Raw genomic sequence first — 18,563 nt, forward strand, 5'->3', positions numbered from 1 at the left:
GCAATTTGATGTGCTGATATGAAGCGCTGGATGATGTGCATCACGCCTTTATTACATAAACACCTAAAAATACCTGATCAAGTATACAAAAAGCCAGTGTGCTGCCATTCATGCTATAATGCCTTCTATGATGTCTGGAACTCTGAGTACAAAATTAAAAAAAAATCTCTTGTGCCTCTGCGAGGTTGATGCTGGTGAATCCGATGCATGGTGTATATAGCTTCTCTTTGTCCTGAATAAGAAACAAAAAGGAAGAACAGAAGTTAAAATGTTCGCTATTTCTACAAATGACAGCATTGTTACCATCTACTGGTTACAAATTTGTATCAGCAAAAGCTGTTACTGCAGTTTGATAAAATATTTCACACTTTAGAACCTGCAAGGCACAACAAAGCAGCCCATCTTCAAAATTTATGTAAAAAAACTGTCTAAGTCTAAGGTTTTTCTTTTTTTAATTCCAGTCTATAAGCCCTTTTAATCAATTTTGACTGGCTATCATATTCAGTGCAGTGTTTCGAACAGCCAGATGAGACACAAATGTGTGGAACATTGTGGCACTGCTTCAAGTACCTTGGTTTTTGTCCCTCTTCAGGCATCTATATGTAGAAGGCATTTTTTTATTGAGTGCAAAAATCCTACTGAATAAAATATGTTGTACCAATAGCCAGATCTAGTATGGGTCCTGGTCACATATATAATTGAAGAGTTCTACTTATGCGCATTACCATTGGAACTTAGTCCTGAAGAGGAATGTACCATCAAAACTGATGCTTCATTCTCATGCACAGAGGAATGTGATTACTATCTTCAAATGTTTTTGCATAGCTGTGCTCGAATAATATGTGCAAAAATACAAAATAACATGCGTCCAAATCTAAAATGCATCTTTCAGGCTCCACATAATTACAAATATTACAAATGAAATGAGACTACGATTTCTTTCAACAGTATATGAGGGTCTAAATACCAAAAAAATATTCCAGTTAGCACACACTGTGTACAGCATAATGCTAGCTTAACTCACCAAAGGCACAGAAGTTGCTCCCTCTGCTCTCGGTTGATCCAGATGTTTGGACAGCAAGCAAAAGATGCATGCAGCTTGGATGTTTGTACATAAAGACACAAAAATATGCCAAATTTAAGGTTTTGGTCCAGGCTTGGTTTAGAAAGAACAAGGCACTATGAAAGCTGACAATAAGATCTTCTGAGCATCCTACTGCTCACTGTCCACCAAAAACCAGAGCTGCGTCAGTGGAAATACTGAGAGCAGGAATAAAATTATCTGAAGGTGATATGATTTGGAAGCTTACAAACTGTGACTAAAATGTATGCATTGCCCTAGTAGATGGCCACACATTCATGTCACGATATCAGAGGAGCCATTCCACCCCTAGGGAGTTTCCCTCTAATGGTGCTTCAGCCACAGCGCTAGAATAAAAGATTACAGTAATGCATTTAAGCCTGATCATGTGATGAAATTCAGAAGCATTCAAGTTCCGTGCCTCGTTCCATTATGAGTCCTGTATTTTGTTGCCTAGAACCATTACTTAGTTGCCCTTTCTATCGTTGAAATTATGGGAATCAAGAAACCAAAATCCGGGAGTGGACCATTGAATCTGGTAATCACAACTGAGTCAGCTATACTGAAATTAAGCTAGACATAAAATATGGATAAATTTGGATGAGGTCAAATTTCAGGAATCCAGAGGTTGGCCAAGTTTTCGACAAGGCCTACCTAAATTTTAGAGTCATCGCAGAATTGGTCACACTCAAATAACATTAGGCACCAATTTTCGACAAAATTGATAGAATTTAAATTTCAGATGGGACCTGAGTTTGTTTGGAGGTATGCACAGAATTCGGCATACTCAAATTAGGTCAGACATTGATTTTCATCAAATTTTGGAGGTCCAGGGGGCCGAATTGTGGAGGTTCCCAGTCACCATGTGGTCATCTAAATTGGTCATACTCAAATTACATTAGACAGCACCATCAGCCAGCATATACCAACTGAAGGGCAAAGGCATATCTCCATATTTTTCCAATTAGCCCTTTCCTGTACCAGCTGCATTCATTTTACCCCCGCAAAGTACACCTCATCCACCCACCTTTCTGCCATCCCCTGCTATGCTTTCCAGTAGTTGAAATCGTTTGTTACCCTAAGCAACAATCAGTTATCCTATTTCCACAATACATGCCCGGCACATGCCCATTTCTTCTTGATTTTTACTCGAATGTCATTAACTTTAGCTATTTTTCTGACTCTTCGGTAAGCTGCGAGTCAAATCTGCTAGTACTTGCCAAATACACTCCATTACAGTCTTATTCTCCTAGCTAATTCCCTTTCATGGTCCGGATCTGCAGTTATTACCTGTCCTAAGTAGACATATTCGCCTACCATTTCCAGTGCTTCATTGCCCATTGTAAACTGCTGTTCCTTCTCGAGGCTGCTAAACATTACTTTAGTCTACTACATATTGATTTTCAGGCCTACTTTTCTTTCTGCTTTCCCTGCCTAGGTCACCAAACATCTTTTGTAGTTCATCCCCTGAATTACTTAACAATGCAACGTCATCAGCAAATTGTAGATCACTTCGGTGGTTCCCATCAACTGTTATCCCTAAATGCTCCCATTACAAGTCTGAATACTTCCTCGAAGCAAGCTGTGAATAGTACTAACGAAGTCGTGTCTCCTCCCTAACACCTCTTTTGTATTGCAATTTTGCTACCTCTTTCATGCAGAATAATGGTTGCTATACAGCCACTACAGATATATTTCAGTACTTTCACATACAGTTTGTCTACACCAAGATTCTGCAGTAAGCAATGCCTGCACGGTTGCAGAGGTTTCTATTGGGTCAAATGCTTATTCTCTATCAAAGAATGCTATGTGTAAGGTCTGGTTGTATACCGAGCATTTTTCTATCAGCTATTCTGTTCTAATACCAGTGCTGCGACAGGGGACAAAGATGCGAAGGAAGGAGAAGCGCTACTAACAACTGCAGTTTATGCGAAAAATACACAATATACTCACGAAAGACAACCATAAGTGCAAGCGCTTGCTCCTTACCCCGTAAAAAAAAAAGAAAAAAAAAAGAAGAGACATTAGTTATATATCCGAATACGAAATTTAATTCATGTGTATTTACTGAACAGATGCTTATGCACGTGTTGCTGTTCTTGTCAATAGGCTTCATACAATGTCAATTCATCTTGATGTCTGAATATAACTTTTGCCCGGTTAAAAAGAGGAGCACATGCTTTTTTTGACACATTAGACACACTTGGCTTGTTCAGGTGAGTCTCAGTAATGTAGTGCTAAATTTGGTGAAGGAGGACCATTCAAAGACATTTTGCATTTTAATAAATTTCTCGGTCTGGCCTATATTATAGTTCTTGACGCATTTAAAAGGTATGTCAAAGACCACGTCCTCTTCACATGGCACAAAATGCCACTCATATTCCACTTGGCCGACTTTTTTTGGTTCTTTTTTGCTTCCATTCTCTGGCTCTTCTGTTAAAAAAAGCACGAAATTTTCCTAGCTTATTAGGAGCCGAAAATAATACCTCAACTGCATATCTAGTGCCAACTTGTTTAAGCCTATGGGATAAATGATGGATGTATGGTATCACTGCATACCTCTTTTTATCTCTACTGGAAGGCCCCTGTGGATCATGTTTACCAAACGACAATCTTTTTCGGGATTTTATTGCAAGCAAGTTTTATCGTGTCATCTGGGAAGCCGGCTAACGTTAGCCTTTGGACCTGCTGCTTGAAACTTCTGTTTGTATCGTGGATGCATGATTTAGTAATCGCTGATAAGCATGGCACTGCTATGCCGCACTTAACTATCTACGAATGCTCTCAATGATAACTAAGTAAAGGCTTTTCAGACATATGTAGAAAGAACCAACAAATTTGATCTTCCTTCTTTTCCAACAGCCAAGATTGGAGCTGATTTCATTTCGTATTTTGGAAGTAAACATCAAAATTTGGAAAAAAGTCAAAATACCAGAAATTAGCCCCAATTCCTGAATGTTTGAATGGAAGGGAACGAAGATCATGTTTGTTGTTCCTTCCTACAGTGGTCAGAAAAGCCTTTACTTATTTATTATTCAGGACATTTGAAGATAGTCAAGTGCGGCATAGCAATGGCATGCTTAGGATCAGCTATTAATAAATCATGCGTCCATGCTAGACACAAGTTTCAAGCAGCAGGTCCATAGGCTCAGATTAGCCGGCTTTCCGAATCACTTGAAATGCTTGCAATAAAATCCTGAAAAAGATAGTCGTTTGGTAAACATGATCCACAGGGGCCTTCCAGCAAAAAGAAAAAGAAGTATGCAGTGATATCATACATCCATCAGTTATCCCATAGGCGTAAACAAGTTGGCATTATATTGCTCTTTTCAGCACCTAATAAGCTAGCAAGAATTTCTGCTGTTGTTGACTGAAAAGCCAGAGAATGAAAACAAAAATGAAGCAAAAGGAAAAATGCCTGCCAAGTGGAACATGAGTCGCAGTTTGTGCCATATGAAGAGGGAGTGGTCAATGACATACCTTTTAGGTTTGGCATAAACTATATAGACCAAACCGGGAAATTCATGAACACGCACTTACGCCAACATAAAACGCCTTTGAATAGTGCTCCTTCGTCAAATTTAGCCCTACATTACTGAAACTCACCTGAACAAACCAAGTGTGCCTAATGTGTCAAATAAAAAAGCATGCACTCCTCTTTTTTTAAAGAGGAGTGCATTCTTATTATTCAGACGTCAAGATCAACTGACATGGGAATTGCATGATGCCTATTAGGTGTACAAGAACGGCAAAACGTACATAACCATCCCTTAAGTAAATATACACGACTAAAAGTTCTTATCTGGATTCCTAATATTTTTTCGGGGGGGGGGGGGGGGAGGGGAGAGTAGCACATGCACTTCTGGTTGTCTTGTCAGTATAATAGCTGTGTATTTTTCAAATAATATTCACTTAGTAGCGTTTGTCGTTCCTGCTCTCTGTCCCCTATCGCAGCACTGGTAAAGTTTTCGAAGATGTACCAACTAACTGAAATGTATGTTTTGCTATGGTATGGATATGATCGATAGTAGAGTGTAGTACCCTTTCCGAAAACCTGCTTGATCTTTTGCTTGACAAATGTCTAAGGTTGTCCTAATTTTGTTAGCCATTGCCTTAGTAAAACCTTATATTTAACAGATAGTAGCTGATTGGTCTATAATTTTCAAGTCCTTGACTTCCCCTTTTTATGAATTAACATAGTGTTAACAATCTTCCATGATTCCAGTTCTGCTGATGACTCCAGGCCTTACACTTGAAGGATGGCTAGCTTTCCTAGCATGGTATCCCTCCAGTCTACAACAAATCTGTGGTTACCTGATCCTTCCCAGCTCCTTTCCCCCTTTTCATAGTTTCTAAAGCTTTCTCAATCTCGTTCTTCGTCACTGGTGGAACGTCCGATTGATTTTTACAACAGCCAATCTTGCTGTTCTGACTACTTCGGATGATACATAGATTCACCGTTTTAAGGCTGCCCGTTCTTTAAGACACGCTCAATTTTCTTTATGTAATACTTGCTTACATCAGACACTTTGTACGTGTTGATTACCTTTGATAGCTCTGCCAGTTTTATTGTCGATTGGTTTGGAAGCTTTTATACTTTGGCATTTCTTAGTCAAATATTTAGTCTCATTAGACAGCTTACCGGTATCTTCTCTATCCTACCACCTACTTCTACCGTGCACCCAGTAGTGATATCACTGAAGGTATCACTCATCATTTATACACAAAAGTTGTCATTCTCGGTTAAAGCTGAATATCAAAATCGACTTTGGTCGCAACTGATGAAGTGAAATTTGGGGGCCCAGGGGGCCAAATTCTGGATGTTCCCCATCCCCAATCGGATATGCTCGAATAGGTTAGACATATCCAATATCAGCTCTGTTATCATAAAACCAATGCCTAAAACAACTATGGGCAAGCAATATAAGCTTTTATTCACACTCATCATTCTCATAAAGCACCTCTCACTCCCACTTGCTGCCTATGAGCCCAGTCTTGCTCGGTCCACTATTGCTACTTCTATGAACAATGTAAAGTGCATGACTCAATCTTGCAATTTATTCGATATTGCAACTACTCACATTTCTTGTGTCTTGGGACAATACCAATGCATCAGCCTGGAGAACCACTTTCATGTCCCTGTTGCACTGCCATAAGCCCATCGTTCTCAATAAGGTTGAGTCATGCAGGAACTGCAAAGAGACCAGTATAAAAAAAGGCAAAACAAAGGAGAGATGTTAACTTGCAACAGTTACTGCATGCAGCAGCAGACTTGCATGATTACAATATCCACTCAGGAAGTGCTCCAAATCACAGCCATATGTTAGAAACTAGGACCGCAGTAGGCATCTGCTCCTATATTTCTCTGAATAATATCAAATTGTTAAGTAAACCGTTGCCAAGGAAGCACTTCATTAGTAAAGCATGATAGTGCAGTGGCAATGAAACCTCACTGCATCAGTGCACGGCGTGATCTAGACTGCCATTTCTCCCGAATTGCTTTGCATTGATTTTATACACTTACAAGTCGTAATGATGTTCCAGGCAAGAAGTGGCCTTGTAGTCAGAGTTTATGAATGGTATAATGATTTTCAGTTCAGCCACTTCACACTGATGTCAAACATTTTTTTTCTTTATGGTTTAGGGCATTTAATACCCCAAAGCGACTCAGGCTATGAGACACACAATAGTGGAGGGCTCTCAAAATTCTAACCACTTATAGTTTTCACACACTGACATTGCAAACACACAGACACCTTGCTCTTTTGCATTCGCTGCTAAGTGGCTGCCACACATTTTGAGCAATCCAAATTTTTTCAGCATGCCTTCATGTTCTTCACTGAATGGCAGTCTTAACACTGCTGTGGATGCTGCAATTGCCAAATATCACAAGAAAAATGGCAACTAAGATTAATAAAATACATTCTTCAGGAAACCCAGTATGTGTGTGCATGAGAGGAAGGTGTATTACCAAGCCACACGATACATATATTGGTCCTTGCATACCTTGCAGTTGTGGTGAAGGTATCTAGAGGGGAATATTGTTCAGAAACTACTAAGTCTACCAAGTTTCCCTGTAAATAATGTTAATATGTCAATATGCAATTTTTTTATGCGTTAAAGGATAACCTGCGCTACATACGATCTTCTATTCATCTATTCTATTCATGAACTGTTTTTTTCAAAACTGTTCCCCCCTCTACAGTATGAGCTGCATTGCTTTTTGAAACGTTTGTTGGTGCTTCTCACTTTGTCTTGCATTTGTCTCTTTTCTTTTGGCATTTCATTCCTTGCATGTGCGGCGTAACATAATTCATTCTGTTCAAATATCTCCTTTCTGCCTTATTTATTCCTTTCTTAATGTCACCCTCCAGACTCCTCAGCAATGGCTTCCTAGAACCTCCATCTTTTTCTTCCCTGCCTTCTGCATGCGATCTGTTTCTCACAGTACCTACTGCTATTCGCAGCTAAGTTGGCCCATGGCAATTCACCTACAAAATCATCAATTTTCTCCTACAAACACATGCAAACATCCAACCTGCTTCTTGCGCCTATTCATTGTGTACAATGCACTGCCCTTTAAGTGCTGCAGCAACATTTGTTTATTCTCTTCAGGTTAAGGGATCATCTATCTATCTTGTACAATGCACTGCTCTTTAACTGCTGCTGCAAAATTTTTATTTTCTTCAGGTTATGGGATCACAAGTTCCATGCTAATATAAGGCCATATCCAAGGCAGCACCTTTTTGTTTCTTCCCTACTCGCCTTAGTCCTTGGGAAGCAAAAACAAACTACACCACTGCCCAGACATTGACAAGTTCACTTGTCAAAACAGCCACTGGCAGACTGCGGCTGCACCTCAATCCTTCTTCAGTCTCCTTTGACTTTATGTAACTTATTGCCTTCATTTCGTTCTATCTATTTTAATGATATAATACTGATATTCAGGCCATATTAGTATGCAGACGCTTGGTGCCATACAAATTAGCTCGCTAGGAATGTTATAGCAGCTTCATACAGCAATTGAGTCCAGCTGTGGCTTCATCTATAGTTGCAGTAAAGGTTTTTTTTTCTTCCAACTCTCACCTCTGATAAATTAGGACTTTATATTTGCCTCAGCATTTGGCCTTTTTGAATGAATTATGTAAACGATTGAGCCTGAATTAATTTGGTCATATTGAGGCCCTTGCATATCTCACAATATATTTGGTTTCAAATACAGGCCTCAAAGTAAGCATATAGTGTGTTAGCGTTTTGTTTTAGCACGATTTCAATACCAATCAGCTTTTGCAACAGCCGTAGCCATTCATTAGTAAATGGTTACTATGAGAGTGCTAATAAATTCCCAATTTAATGACACATGAATAAAGAAGCCATGAGAAGCTCTATTTCTGTCTGCTGACATTTACATCAATGATAACCTCTCCTCATATTTTGCCTTTCATTCACGTAATGCAGGGTCTTAAGGAACACTGATGCTTAATATAATATTCAAAGTGGTCTGAAACAAGTCTCGGCTGAAATCCAACTACAAAGAATGAATAAGGTATTTAGTACACAGTTATACATATTGCTATGAAATAACAAAGCGCCAATGACGAACGAATACAAGTTCCACTACAAGTTGTCCATGCAGAATTAGAGGAAGAAGATTGCTACACTGCATGAATGAGCATTGGAAAAGAGTAGAGGGGTGAAGCCTCAGTTCACAGGTTGAGCAAACATTTCAACAAGTGGACTTGCCTTCGTCTGGGCAGAGCGGGCATCACTGGCAAGGGTTTAAATATGCTTTTGATTTTGTTCTCATCTGCCAGCCAGCACTGCGATATCATAATGTTGACAACTATTAAGTAGCCCAGCAAAACACCCTGCATAGATATCTAGTCCATCGCCTTAACCGCTCGGCCACCGACTGCACACACACAAAAAAAAATTCTCAAAAGCCTTCTCCAGATGGGGGAGAAGGACATAAAAAAACAGAATATTAACAGGACAGTTAACCACAGTGGCAGGTATATCGTTCACTGTCCTGTTAATATTTTGTTTCTTTTTCCTTCTCCCCCTTTGGGAAAAGCTTTTGAGAATTGTTCCCCTGCAGATATCAGTTATCAGGACCTTTTGGAATGCATGTTGCTTTTCAAGAAAAGTGTGTCTGCACTAAAACTGCTTTAGGTGCCGACTAATCACTGCAGAAACAAGCGTACACTGGCTCCAACCTTCTGGAAAAAAAAAGAAGGAAAAACCATGTTTCGGGGCTGGTACGGGTCCCTTGTTAACATGAAGCGCTGCACGGAACGACAGCGGCTTAAATATGGTTAAAATTGCATAGTGACCGATTGTAGATATCTGGAAGATTTACGTGTGTCCTGCTAAGAGCATGCCTCGTGTTATGCTTTTAATAGGACACGTGGAAATCTTCCAGAGATCTACAATCGGACACTACCCAATTTTATCGCATTTAAGCTGCCCTAGTTCCACGCAGCGCTCCATGTGATCAAGGGACCCGCACGGGCCCCGAAATGTCATGTTTCCTTTTTTAAAACATTTTGGAGAGTGTATGCTTGTTTCTGCAATGTTCGCCTTTTGCCAGACGGTAGTCCGTGAAACCATGCACTATGCTGACTAATCATCTACCCTGCATTGTAGTTTTTCCTGCTGCTGCCACTTTTATTTCTTTTTCAGGCCACAGGAACAGATTCCAGGCTGAAAAATCCATACTGAAGAAATTTTTTCTCTATTTTTCTTTCAGTTCTTGACCTACTTTCTTCTCATGCACCTTCCTCCTCCTCAGCTTTTCTTCAGCGTATTTAAACCTCTGCTAGAGATGATTTCTCCGCCCAGATGAAGACAAGCCAACTGGTCAAAATGTCGACCTGCGAACTTAGGCATCTCCCTCTACCCTTGTTCAGTGCTCATTCATACAAGTTGTCCGTGACACTTAGTTGTATTTGTTCATTGTTGACGCTTCTTTATTTCATAACATGCACCAACACAGCAAAAAGTTCTACTAGAGTGCTTACATACATATTTCATTATTTATGTAGGATGGAGAACACATAATCCAACTTAAAAAGAGGTACTACAGCCAGAACACGCACCATTGGTTCACATGCCGCTCCTGAATATTTTCCAGTTGCCACAAATTCAGTGCTGTGAGCTCCCATGTGGTATGTCCTGCAGACATAATGCAATGCCGTCATAAATACAACTGAGCAATGCGGCCAGAACAAAAATGTGGCAGAAGGGAGAATAAATGAAAGAAGCTCTGTAGAGGTTATCACGCAGCAGTTTTTCACACACGGACAATATTTTTCACTTCCCATTTTTTTCTTTTATACACCTATGCTTAGCACCACAAAACATTCGCTTTCCGTTCTAATTTTCATTTTTTGTTTCAATTAACAAATTGGTCATTTATACATTATATTTTCTTAATTAGCAACATCAAGCGTTTTGTCTGAGCATTCTCTTGCTTTAAACCCTCTATTTTAAATTTATTTTTTAATTCATCAATGATGAATTAAAATAATTGCATCAACTCTTCATTACCTATCACACGCCAATCAATCATCTATCACTAGAAGCCCAAATTACCATGATCAAAATTTTTATGTACTCTTCGGCATGCTGTGCCAACTACTACTACATCTACTGCTAGTATTACTACTACTACTACTACTACTACTACTACTACTACTACTACTACTACTACTACTACTATGCCGAAGACTTTTAGACCGAACGTGCGGCATAAGTTGTCACTTAAGCTGAAGACAGAATGAAATAAATGCAAAGCAATCAGATGCACAAACCAGCGGCCAATGCCTGTGCAGAAGATAGAGAAAATTTTTTCTCAAATATTGTGCTTACGCAATGTATCACATAGGGCTAAAATACAGCCCATGAGCGCTTATGACAGTAAAAATTGACATGCGCGAAGGAACCTCTGGGCGAGATGAAAATCGACCAAATGCATTCTCCTTGCCTTTCAAACTTGTCACATTTTAAATCTGGCAGAACGCAGAGATCCTAAAGAGTATGCGCTAGTAATCTCTAACATGGATGCATGGCTTCCAGTTATAATCGTGTAAATCGAATGATTTCTCTATGTTTACTGTTCAGCGCACCCCCCTCCCTCTCCCCTCCCCGTTAGTGTTGCAACCGCTCTCGGCGGAGAGCTCCGAACAAGTCTGTAACGCTTGCAATTTCCTGAACGTCGAACTCAGCAGTATGACAGGCATACATTCTGTAAAACATGCGTTCTAAAATTTGCACCCACCATATGCCAATACATAAGATCTCTTACCTTTAGAGGGGGGTCGAGCATCGTCGTGAAGACAACAAAGAACGCAAAGCTTCATAGGGAACTTCGAGGGCCACTTCTGTTCCGTGTGTATGTCAGACGGCACACTGACAACAGTGAACGAAACTACTCGCATTTGCAGTTAAATATGCACACAAAAACACTACGGTTCACTTCAATACGTCGCAAAATATGTCCGAAAATGCCGTTGGCGTGGACAACGCACCGCCGCCATGCCACACGCTGAAAAACAAAATGGTGGGAAAACGTGACCACGACGATACCGATGGCCACCTGGCGCCAGACATGCAGCGATGCAGCCTCGCTTTCGGTTTCGGTTTATCGCGAGACGCAACGTGTATTTTTTCGTACAGCAGCAGCAGCAGCAGCAGCAGCAGCAGCAGCCAGAACGATTGTGTTAGCAGACACTCAAAGAAATTAAGGGAACTAATTTATTGAGGTCGAATTAAAAAATTAGGTGAATGTCAGTCCGAAAGAAGAACGCGCCTGTGCGAACTACGCTGTTGTGATGCGTATCCGTTCTATCGCTCGGTCCAGCTTCGACTGACTCTCTCAGTATTCACATTTCACACCTTCACATCCGTTCTTCCCACGGTTGAATCCCTGGTACCGGCACGTACACCAGTCACACACACGTCAGAGACGGCTCGCTCTCTCTCCTCATGTGATCTTGCCCTGCGGTTTCGTGTGCTGCGCCGACGGCCGTGAGAAAGTTCGTTTTAGCCTTGGCTGGGCGCGGTGTCGGATAGCGGCGTCAGCGTTCGATGGTCAAGGTAGACAATGCCTAAAGGCAACCTGCAGTGGCCAGGCGGCGCTAGTGGAGCGCAGCGTTCAGCGCCGCCAACGGCGGCGCCGAGTAATCTGAGTAGGCTGGCGCGGTCGGGTTGCGTTCGCGTTGTACGGCTAGAAGCATCTCGGCTCTCATTTTCTGCAGTTTTAAGGCAATCGAATGTCTTGAGAGCTACTTCCGAAAACCAATACTGACGAAAGGACACCGCCTGTTCGAGAATGCTCATGTTTAAAACGTGAACGGTGTCGACGTCACCGCGAAGTGCGCGCCGCTCGCGACGGAACACCCGCGCGCACAGCTTTGAATGTCGCGTGAGTAGACGGAATTTTTTTTAACGAAATTTATTCTCTCCGGGCATTAGTCGGATATGTGATGATGAATTAAGAAATAATTAAATGAATGAAAAATGTAAACGTAGCTTTTCATTCACCTATTGCGTTCACACCTCATACCCAAACATTGAAAGTGCAGAGAGAACCTGAGAAGAGATTGATCGCCGTTTCTTTTTTTTTTGTTCTTGCTGTTTGATTACAGCAGCATAATAATTTCCTCGCGGTTTTCTTTAAAGTTTAATACCATGACGAACACTTTTGTTCGTGGTGCACCTTTCGACAGTGCCGCGGAAGTTACGGGAGGCATGGTGCGGTACCCGCTACGGACGTCGTGGCGATTGCAAGCACTGTGCGGTTGTAGCGTGCGTCATCAACGAAAACTGTGCGTGCCGGGGGCGGGGAGTAGGGGGCCTCCTACACCGTTGGAAAAATAAAGTCCTGAACAACAACAATAACTGGCATGCATTTTGTATCTCCGTACCTCAAGCTTGGGGAAAGCCGGCGGGAAATGCTGGCACTCAACGGCAAAGCTTTCGTAACGGAGGTCGTTAAGAGTTAGAATTTTTTACTGTTGTTACTAATGATGAAATATTCTATCGTCTGAGACAAGAGACTCTTGAGTAGCTTGAGCAGTCGGTGAAAGAAATATTTGGCGCAGAACAATAGAACGAAGTTCCATTCTCAGCGTACACAGTATCACGGGCCTCTACACTCCGCCACTTCAACTTTTTCAGCACTTTAAGAACTAATTTACAGATAAATATGCTTATTGAAATCTGTAATTGGAAGTTTTGAAGATATTTTGGCTTTGTGGTTCCGAATAGACACCGCATTAGAAATCCGGTTCACAGATCCACGAACATTTTTTTTTTATTTCGCCGCCGTTGAAATGCGGCTGGAATACGATGCTGCGACTGCACGGCTTTGTTGATTTTCTGGACGTATGCCACTCGATCTTGCACAGCATATACCAGTACACGCCAAATTTTACAGCGCGTACTGAGTAGTGTGTCCCAACCAGCGTGCGACTCCCCGAGTCAGAAGTTTATACCGTTTCCTCCACTCACGGGCAATCGTTTTATTTTAGCGTCTTGGCGTCTGTACGCCAATGGCCCCATAACAAAACAAATTTCAGTTACATTACTCTCTCGCAGCCAATATCTCCTTCTCTCATCATTCTCCCCAGGTTCTCCCAGCAAGCGGTACGCTTAGGTCTCCTTCGTGATTGTGGTAGTCTTTCTCGCCGCCCTTGCGCTTATTTTTATTCTTGTTCACATCCGTAGTAGTTGAAGCATCGCACGAGACCACTGAAGTCACTAAATGAGTAAATCACACTCACTGGGATAACAAAACGCGAACGCAGAAAGAACACAGCGGCCGCAACATATACGGCGTCAGCTTCTGCGCCGACTCAGTATTAGCTCCCGTCGGCCGTCAGGTGGCGCCACATGTCTCAGCAAACTCCATTGCAGGTTGCCTAAACGGGCACTTTGGTCGGCGTAGTCGGCGTAGCGCTGATACGACACTCCCGAATATGCGCCTGTCCTCAGGTGCAAGCATTCCGGGGAGATGGCATAAGCTCATTAGCGGCGAGATCGCGCTCCTTGTATATCCGCAGTTGTTCAACGTTCACTGTTTTTCGGTTGATTTTACCAGGTGCGTGGTGTAGTCTTTCTATGACTACTAGGTTTGGCTCATCACTTCTGTAATTTCAAAGGGTCCTTCGTAGCGCGCGTCAAGTGTGTTCCGTGCGCCGGCTTCGAGCACGACGAGATCTCCGGGATGAAATTCTGTGGCCCGTCGCCTTGCGTTATATCGGGCGGTTGATTCTCGTTGACTCTCGAGAAGGCAGTCCCTTGTTTCTGCACTGACAATTGCTACAATTGCGTGTATAATCTTCTCTGTCGCCACGAAGGTCAGTCTCACGGCATGCACTAGAATGAGAGGCAAGCCCGCGTCAAAACATGGAATAGTTCATTTCAAAGCAAAGCGCTTTCTCATATGCGCCCATAACGAGGTAACAAGGATCTTTAAAGAAAGGCTGTCGGCCTCCAGTTTTATAGGTACATGGAGCGCAAAAACTACTGATAGATGAAAATTGAGCTTAACTGAATGTTCACTTTACAATCTGAAAATGAATATGTGATGCCCCATGTTATGTTTTGGGGCGTCGGAGCCCCGTGAGCGAGGAACCTCTGGATTCGGTTGCTGGGTAGAGGCTACTTTATTGTGCTTTAGGAGAGAGGGGAAGAGACGGAGAGAGAGAAGCGCGAGCGCCTGTAAAGAAGGCATTGCTTCTAGTGCCCTGGGTCGCGCACATGGTCCCAGGACGGTCCAGTTCCGAGGCAACGCACGGCTCGATTACATCCGCGCGTCATCGTCAGCGCAGGCAGGGGGGATCCCCGCTGGTCCCTCCGAAGCGGCCGGCTCGCAGCTGCAAGGAGGCATTGCCACTGGAGCGGCCGTGCGTCCGTTTGTTAGGAGGCGGTGTGGCAGTGCGTCGGTTCGCGTACACAACACCCCTTCCTCCTTAGACTGGGTCATCGTATCGGTTGGGTGGACGACGTTCACGTTGAGGCCTTGGCAAAGCTTGATCATGCCAGGACTCGTTTTGTTGGTCGTCGCAGGGTTGTGTTGCGCAGTCATTTTGTCGGGACTCAGCTTCTCCATGTTCGGAGTGGGGCGCTGTAGGCAGATTGGCCTCAGGCGAAGCTTCCGCTTGTGATGTCGCGATCATGTAAGGAGCCGGCAGTGTGGACTGTTGTTCGCTTGCTGCTGGTCTGCTGGTCTGATCGTTCAATGGCGGATCTTCCGTCGGGTATGATTCAGCACCTGGCTTTTTGTGATCAAGGTGCCGACGAACCGTTCCGGGTTTGGACCTGATCAGCCAAGATCGATGCCCTAGTTAGTCTTTTTTGGACGGTGCCTTCTATCCAAGCAGGGCTTCCTGCGAAGTTGCTGAAGAAGACCGATTTTCCGACGGCCACTCGCCTCGTAACGCTCTCGTCCGAGGTCTTTTCAGCAGGTCGTGGCTGAATACGTGTAAGTGCCGGTGCAGTGATGTACGCATCTGGCTACTCGTAGTGAAGTCATGCGAGGCAGGAAAGCCGTAAAGTGAGGTAGAGTGTTGGTGGTCTAGCCGTTAATTATGTGGCCAAATAAAATAGTAACATGCAGTAACGTTTACGAGCTGCGCATGTAGTTAACAATGCGCCAGCAGTATATGCAATTTTCTCCTAAATCGTCAGGATGCAAAAGAATTGCTGGACAAATTTTAATTCCGCAACGGCATTGCACGCTCCGTTTGGCGCCGTCACTCTGAGCCCGCGATACGATGGTAACGGGTGGATGAAAATGTTGGCTTGATGTTATATCCGATGCATGGACTCTGGCCGGCGTAGTGCAGTTCTCAGATTTCGTAAGGCTGCCGGAATGGATACCTAAAACATGTAATGTTTACAATGCCAATGTGTAGTGCATTGCAAGTTAATCTCGGATTGCTCTACTACGCACGACGCTCCCTAGCTGTAACTGTTGTATATAGCCTAATTATGGACACTGAACCCCGCATACTGTATTTTTTCATTCTTGCAACCGTTTGCTAATCTCGGATTGCTCTACTGCGCACGACGCTCCCTAGCTGTAACTGTTGTATATAGCCTAATTATGGACACTGAACCCCGCATACTGTATTTTTTTTTTAATTCTTGCAACCGTTGGCAAAAAAAAAGAGCGCCTGAATGTGTAGTAAAGAGCACATGATATCAGCACCGTGACAGCATTTGTACTGCTTTCACAATTACTATAACAGACTTCATCATTCTGCAAACGAAATCCACGCTGATCCCTTCCTTTATCCTGATGTTTTCGTAATTAATGAAACAAAAAAAATCAAAACACCCTTACACCCTTGGAGATTGGCGGGGTGCATTTTACTAAATGAACCTTTTCAACAGCCCAAAAATCCCAAGTGGGGGTAAAATAGGTGCGAACAATTAAGAACACCCATTTCACGAAAAAACATGGGTGTTGTAAGGGTGGTAAATGACTAATATACCCTTAAGGGTGCAAAGTGGTTTACAGTGTATGGTGGCAGGCTAGCTACGGCCGCAAGCGGCAGTGACCTACCAGTTCCAGCGCCTAGAACAACGAGCAGTCACACCCAACCGAGACCCTGCGTTTGACAACAGAAACAGACCCAGATGTATAGGTGGCGTTAGTACAGAGGGCACCAGCGGCGTTTGAAATTAATTTACGGGAAATAAATGGCGCAATATATGTCGCAATTCTTCGCGGACATATGTACACGTAGTAAAAAAAGGGACGAAGGTGAGAGTGAAAGATGGGGGGCGATAGAGGTGCCGTAGTGGAAGGCTACGGTCCGCCGCGCTATAATGGCTTTCGCGTAATCGCACTTTAGCTATTGCCGACAATAAAGCTATTGCCGACGCTGAAGTGGCAGTGACAGTGCAATATCTTATATCTTTAGCGAGCAGTTATACGCGACAGTATTAAACTTTCAGCAGTGTCAAGTTCTATTGGCTCTGGTCTGGCGTGTTCCAGTGAACATTTCAATTTAAATGAGCCGCAGGAATTCACTACAAGCCCCTTCTAAGGAAATCGAATACTCTCACTAGTCTAGAGAAATAGTTTTGCAGAGGTTGCATTGTACGCGTTTATATATTGTGATTTCAAAATGTGAATGAGAGATTGAAATCTCAGGAATGTGAATTACACAAAAGAGAAAACTATTCACAGATTTATTTTGCATTTTCGTTGAAAACAGACAATAAAAGTGAGAGAAAAGCAGGGGAATTCTCGTTTATTTTCATTACAACCTAAAATATAACAGCATCGCATAACTGCGTAAAACATACCAGATTGCTTTAATTCGAACAAATGAATAAAAGAAAGTGTAAACGGATGCAGAGAACCAGGTGCATGCCCGGAAACGTAATTAATTTTTCTTCTTTTTTCCTCTTTTGGTCTCAGCTTTTTTGCAGTCAAGTGATAAAACCTCGTGTTGCTTTGTTTTTGTGTTGTATTTGATCTCAGCGGTGCAGTTGTCTCCTTTAAAATCCTGAAATAGACCACACATTTTGAACTAAAACCTATTACTCCTACGTGAAACGTGCCATTGAATATTCACGGAGGCAAAAATAAAATGTTAGGATATTGTTTTTGAAATTTGGAGCATATGGACGCAGTCTATGCTAATTGATTGTGCACTGATGTAAGCATATTGTGCATAAGAGATAATTTAATGGACATTCCATACATAAAGGAACAAATAGGCTTCGACATTTTCTTTTTTTTTAACATAACATAAAGAAATATGCGAGAATATCTGTAGGAGTTCCGGTTTGTGACATTTTCTCATTCTACTGCGAAATGTATGATTTTTGCAGTCTGCCTAAGAACCTGGCTCGGCTAATTTCGTGCGTTTTGTCTGCATAAAATGATGTCGCCATATTTGTTACTAAATCTATTGAGTTGAGCTTTCTCAAACCATAATCCATGGACGAATTTGCCTTCAATCAAAGCAGTATCAATAAAAGACAAGGCACTTCCACCCGCAAGGAAAATAAAAAACTTGCACAAGAAGCCGCAAAACTTATCTTTTTATCTTCAAAATATCGATTCAAGATCTACATTAAAAAAAATGTTAAAACATGTGACTCAAGTCTCAAGCTGACGGCCTTCATATTGGGATTGTTTTTTTAGAAACTGTGACACTCAATAAAAGAAATGATTAGGAGCTAGTCTTGTACAGTTATAATTTTAAAATACGACACCATTATATATGTAACGAGCACTGATCGCTATGCTTTAACATATTTCACGATTGTCGACGTCAAACAAAATCTATAATAATTATTTCACCTTTCCTAAAAGCGCTGTTCACAATGGTAGGTCAGCCACGCCCATCAATGGGAAGGCCCAGGCATTAGCGCTATCCCAGTTATAGTATAAATTCAGCATACATTTAAGCTGATGTTGGCAATGCTCAATCAACTTTTCGGCCAGCACACTGAA

General features: G+C 42.3%; 1 long non-coding RNA gene across 1 annotated transcript; it reads right to left on the reverse strand.

Annotated features, from left to right (window-relative positions):
• Positions 1-6,172: 6,172 nt before the first annotated feature.
• On the reverse strand, positions 6,173-11,652 carry LOC146177095 (uncharacterized). The gene is made up of 3 exons (XR_014701260.1): positions 11,388-11,652; positions 10,180-10,255; positions 6,173-6,273 (listed from the first exon to the last, which is right to left on the reverse strand). It is a non-coding gene; the product is annotated as an uncharacterized LOC146177095 (long non-coding RNA).
• Between the last annotated feature and the right edge of the window lie 6,911 nt (positions 11,653-18,563).

The sequence above is a fragment of the Amblyomma maculatum genome, chromosome 10 (genome assembly GCF_055883805.1).
Source record: "Amblyomma maculatum isolate TAMU_Amacu chromosome 10, ASM5588380v1, whole genome shotgun sequence".
Classification (NCBI taxonomy): Eukaryota; Metazoa; Arthropoda; class Arachnida; order Ixodida; family Ixodidae; genus Amblyomma; species Amblyomma maculatum.